This window comes from Mytilus galloprovincialis, chromosome 9, assembly GCF_965363235.1.
Source record: "Mytilus galloprovincialis chromosome 9, xbMytGall1.hap1.1, whole genome shotgun sequence".
Lineage (NCBI taxonomy): Eukaryota > Metazoa > Mollusca > Bivalvia > Mytilida > Mytilidae > Mytilus > Mytilus galloprovincialis.
The window spans coordinates 43139362-43145361 of NC_134846.1; the positions used below are offsets into that span (position 1 = coordinate 43139362).

The window sequence follows — 6000 nt, forward strand, 5'->3', positions numbered from 1 at the left end:
TATCTCCATTGCAAGTAAAAGTGTAAAACAGATATCAACAACCTCCAACATTACGTCTCCTTATCATCTAGATACTTAACATAAAACTGGACAATGTATTGTTCACGCATTTAGACGAACACTACTTTAAAAAAATAAAATTGTATGCTAAAGTGTAATAAGTTTGAATAACAGTAGCATAGTTGAATTTTATTGACGCAAATAATGATGTAATTTTTTGGTCATCATAATTTTTGTGCTTAGAAATAAAATAAAAATAAATCTTACTTGAATTTTTGTATGCCCCGAAATTAAAAAAGTTCAATGTTCCTTTCATACGCAGTAAACAACTTGCAAATTCCTATTACAACAAAGTCGCCCACACATTTTTTACAATTTTATTTGTATTTTCTATTATTACTTTATTTTCTCCTATCATATATTGATGGAATCAAAATAAACCAAATTAACCCACACAAGACATACCTATTAACGTGTGCACTACTTGTTTACCCTCCGACTGCTTCTTCGGAATGTGACGTTCACACAGAACTGACAATCATTTATACATTACTTCGGTGGCCCCTCGTGATGTATGGGGGATCTTCCTCTTAGAAGTTGACATGATATTTAATTGGATAAATCAAAGAAGAGAGAAAGCAGAAAAGTAAACAATTATTTCTATATATCTCAATCTACTTGTAGCTGTTTCTAATCATTTTAATTAGCCATGAAATTAGATTACATAATGACATAGGAAAGATATATATGTAGCATTTCACTATATTATCTAAGGGAATATTCTATTTTTGAGTGCTTACTTTTTACTTTTAGTTTTATTTATTTTCTTCTCGTTGTTGTTTGTTTTTATTTGTGATTTTGTAAACATCATGAGCAGTGTATGAGTAATTGAAACATGTTCTAACATTTTGAAAAAAAAAACTTAAATTTATGCATATTTATCTGTCAAAAATTAAAAAAATTACTTATGCTAACGAGGTAAAGCCGGAAATGCTATAAGCATATACTTCTTAGAAGAAATAAAAACTTATAAAAAAAAATGCAGAAATATAATGTGCATAGTATGTAAAACGTGAAAAGGGGGGGTGTAGAAAATGTTATTCTAACGTTATTGGTTTTTAATATTTTTAACAGAAAGCTGTACGACTTGATCCCTTTTTATTAAGTAATTTTTACATGTATTTTATCATGTTCTGTTTTTTATTTATCTAATTTTTCGGAAGAGCAGATTATGTTTAAATTGGCTTCATTAGCAACCAATACACTTTTTATTCAAAAAACGCCTTCCGCATGCCTTTAGTTACACGCGTGAATCTCTGATTAAATTTATTGAAAATCAAAAATGCACACTGGCACAGTCTTGTATGTTGTCTGCTCTATGGTCGGGTTGTTGTCGCTTTGACACATTCCCCATTTCCTGTCTCAATTTCATTATAATACTGGTTTTTTTTTTCGCTTACAAATATCAGCAATGTATGCTTACACAACCTTGTATATATCCCTGTCTACAATGGTTATTGTTGTATCTTTTGATTATTATTAATAAGCACTTTGTGTTGTCCGAAAACATTGTAATGCATCAGCAGACATGATACTGTATTACTTATCAAAATAAACTAAATTAATATATTAGTCGATCACCTAAGTATGTATGTAGAGCACACGACGTAAGCTTGGCACGCGCTCTCAACGGTAGTCTGCTACCATAAAATATATCAGGAAATTTAGTATTAACTTTACCTCATCGACCTTTACTTATGTTTATAAATAAATCCAGATGTTATTGTTGGAATAGTAAACAAAATGAAAAATGTAATTAAACAGTTAATTAACAATCACACTTTAATGTTTTTTCAGACACGTGCGAAATAAAAATGGTGGAAACTTTGTTAAAATGAAAATTAAATAAAGAATCAGTTAAGCAACATACCTTCAGATTAGGTACATTAATATAAAGAAATTATGAGATTGACTTGAAGATTTTCAAAGCGAACTCGTACTTATACTCAATACCAAAACCCAGAGTTGTACGTGGTTTACCTATAGAATAGTAAATGATGGAATTCAAAGGGACGAAAACAATTAATCATATGAATACATGCAGAAATAGACTAATTTATATATTTTATGATTGTTTTATATTTTGATAAAAGGCTTGCTCATTTAACAGTAGCCTGGGAACCTGGCCGAACCTCCTCTTTGCGTCAGTCAGGATTCCAGGCTTACAATAAACCGTTATCGGTCTATATACAGATTTATTGATGTTTAAGGCGGGAGAGAAGGTAATTGACTTAAGCCTGGTATCTTTGCAAAACCTTTCGAAATATTTTGTCCCTTATGCTCTTCAACATGGTACTTTATTTTTGCCATTTTGACTTTCATGTTTCAAGGGTACATAATGAGTCTGTTCAAAATTATAAGTCTGGTATTTGTGCACAGGCCGGGCACTTGACTTGTTTAATATATTCAAGTGAAGTTCGACTATCCGTATGATATAAATACTAGACTTAGTCCATCTTCCCATGGAAAGAAACAAGTGCCTATGTACAAGTATCTGTGGTTGGTGGAAGAAGCTTAAGTGCCTGGAGAGACCCATTGACCTATTTAGGATTTGTATTGACTTTGTATTGCCAGTTTTCTAACTAGGTGAATGGGTCACTCCGGGCACTCCGTCTTCTTCCACTTATCAAAACTGGAGACCACGATATAGCCAAGAGTATACATTAGACACCATACATAAATCAATAATTTCATTTCTTAAGGCATTTTTTTGTACACGACATGCATACTTTATAATGATATGGAACATTCCAGCTATATTGTTCTTTTGGAAACAAAACTTCATATGTATCTAAATTATTGATTTATGTGCAATGTGTGGGTTGCTCTCACCGTAAGCATGCCCTTCAAACAGATTCGCAGGCATAATGCACATTTTCAAAAAAGAATCGTTTCCTTCGATGGTTTGCATACAAATATAAAAGTTAAACAGATTTCAGCCAAAATATCAAATCGTTTATTAATAAATGAAAAACTGATATTTATCAAAGAAGAAATAAGAATTTGATTGAAGACAAAGGCTGAACCGAGTATATGCATTTTAGAGGGTAAACAGCAGTTTTCGTTTAAACGTTTAGTACAAAAATTAGTTTTATAATTTATTAAATCAAATTGCTAATAAGTGTTAAGTAAAATGAGCTCAGTCTTAAAATTTCGAGTTACATCCTTAACGAAATTGATATATTTCAAAAATTCTCTTAAAAAAAAATATAGGGTGAAACAAAAGTAATGCCATTTTAGTCTAAATACTTATAGTGACCACACTGTTTTAGCAAAACGAAAAATTACAGAAAAAAAGTAATAAAATCTTACTTTATCTAGCGGAACAGCAACTCAGCAAAAATCAGAATTGTTCCAAGCTACGCTACAGAGAGAAAGAACTAATTTTCTTGGCAAGACTTTAACATGTAGTTCTCTAGAAGTAGTGTCTATCACAGCAGAAGGAAGAAAATTCCTTTGTTTTATTCGTAATGAATGTCACAAATAATACAAGTTATTTACTATCCTACGCAACCCCTATGTGTGCAATGAAACAACTCGAAGCATCCAAACTTAAAATTAGTTACCATGGCAATCCTATGTATTATAGAACTTCTTCTGCAATCACTTTATCATAGGTAGTAACATATTTATCTGTATTGCATACCTGTTCTCTGTTACTAAACACTTAATATTGTTTTCAAGTATAAAAAGTAGTTTTTTTTTTCAATTTATGATATATATGTATGATATATACGAAGAGTTTGTTCAAATTGTCAATGTGTTATTGCACGATAATCAAACAAGGTAACTGTTATTCAAAAGAACGTATAGTACAGTCGTCAAATCATTCGCAAATATAAAAAAAAATCTATATTATCGATTTATAGTTGATTTATTGACCATTCGTTAAATAGTCCAACCCAATTAATGCATGTTATCATGAATGTGACCTACCGAATTAGACTATTTACCGGATTTGTAATCACATAAGCAACACGACGGGTGCCACATGTGGAGCAGGATCTGCTTACCCTTCCGGAGCACCTGAGATCACCCCTAGTTTTTGGTGGGGTTCGTGTTGTTTATTCTTTAGTTTTCTATGTTGTGTCATGTGTACTATTGTTTTTCTGTTTGTCTTTTTCATTTTTAGCCATGGCGTTGTCAGTTTGTTTTAGATTTATGAGTTTGACTGTCCCTTTGGTATCTTTCGTCCCTCTTTTATCGAGAGGCTTACAATCTTGATCGATTAATTCGACTCTATATAGGAGTTATTGCCCTTAATTGCTAGTTGTTTTACCTATATTTCACATTTTTGGCTATATCATCTTGAAAGTTCTGATAGAAGGACATACATTTTTAGTGGCAAACAGGTCATCAGGATAAAATCTATCAATCAGTCATCATGACCGAGATCGTCAGTCTAAAGAATAATAATTGCCCTCTCATGCCTTTTTTTCATGTTATGGGTTTTTTCTCGGGAAAACTATTAGATCGAATGAAACTGTTATCAGCAAAATAAAAGAGTATCTACAAATATGTAAACATGACCAAAATCGGAAGCCAACTCCTTATAGTTATAGACTTTTACTGTTTCACTATTACAGTGACTTGACTGTTAGTGTTGCTCTCCACCTATTGCAACTTATTCAAAATTGTGACCAAATTGCAATTTGTTTTATAAAACCAAACTGTTCTTTTGGTCAGGAGTTTGATCTAAATGCTGTAGCTAATCAGTCAAGTCGTGATAGTGCAAGGTGATACAATAAAAATATACTTACAGTTCTATATCACATTAACTCCGCATTACTGTTGATGTGAAATTTTGTCTATCAGTTTGTTTAGATATTTTATAGTCATTTTCATGCTGAAGGTGCAATGTAATTTTGAATTCCTATAAACATGTCCAAACTAAGTTTTCATATAGTTTTTCTTTCGAAAAGTCTTCTAAATTCACAAGAATCATACATTATGTAAATTAAAACATTTCATTTTCAGTAAAATATGTGTGAAATTACAATATGTTTGTAGGAAGTTTCCATGGGAGATAATCATTTTTACTTTCAAAAAGTCTTTATTCAAAATGTAATTCGGTCAACGCTTTTACACCCCAATAAATTTACAAAAAGAAGCATTCAATTCTTAATTGCAATTTGGTCAGAATTTTGAATGATTTGAAATAGTCGGATAGCAACACTAGCAGTCAGGTCACTGTAATGCGTTTTGGTGGAAACTATAGCAGATAGATTGTAATGTTAACAGCAAAAATATCGACGAAATAATATTTCAATATCTATAAAAAAGAAATAAGCAATCGGTTCCATACTGTTTGTTGTTGGTTTGTTGATCCGTGTTTACAAGATCGAAATTTCATTGTCTCAGTCTTCATGTTCATTTGAATGATAATAGAGACAGTACATTTAAATGTGTCTATAGTACAAATTTCCAATGCGATACATTTATTTTAATGCACGTGCCAGTTTCCTTAAAATGACTGCTGACTTTAAGTATCATAGAACATGAAGTAAAATATGGGGATGAATCAAATTTCATTAGGAGATCTAGAAATACGGATTGTTTAGAGGGAGATGCCACCCACCTATCTGTTTATACTATAGAAAAGTCGAATTAACTTTTTAAATTATCTCTCTTTGAATCAATAATTTAGCACAGAATAGATGTCAAATTGGTTTTCGGTAGAGCACACTCCGTGTGAATAAAAGAACATGTTTGGTGTACGTCAATAAGACAGCAACCAACGGATGTAACAAATGGTATAACATGGTCTCAAATGGTCTTACATAAATGGTACCAATTTTCGGCACCAGATGCGCATTTCGACAACCTATGTCTCTTCCTTGTTGCTCGAGTCAAAAAATATTGAAAATACACTGTTTAAAAGACGAAGCGCTGTACACCAAATTAGACAAAGAGGTATCATAGACAAATGAATCAATTGAC

General features: G+C 31.7%; 1 protein-coding gene across 2 annotated transcripts in view; it reads right to left on the minus strand.

Annotated features, from left to right (window-relative positions):
- Nucleotides 1-3597, minus strand: part of LOC143045040 (filamin-A-like) — a 42135-nt gene extending 38538 nt beyond the window's left edge. Inside the window, exon 1 of one of the 2 annotated variants that reach the window (XM_076217328.1) lies at nt 3373-3597. The gene's annotated coding sequence lies outside the window, so the exon portion shown is untranslated. Of the gene's footprint in view, nt 1-465; nt 606-3372 lie in introns of those variants that run through there. The other variant, XM_076217327.1, reaches the window with a different exon arrangement.
- Nucleotides 3598-6000: the final 2403 nt, after the last annotated feature.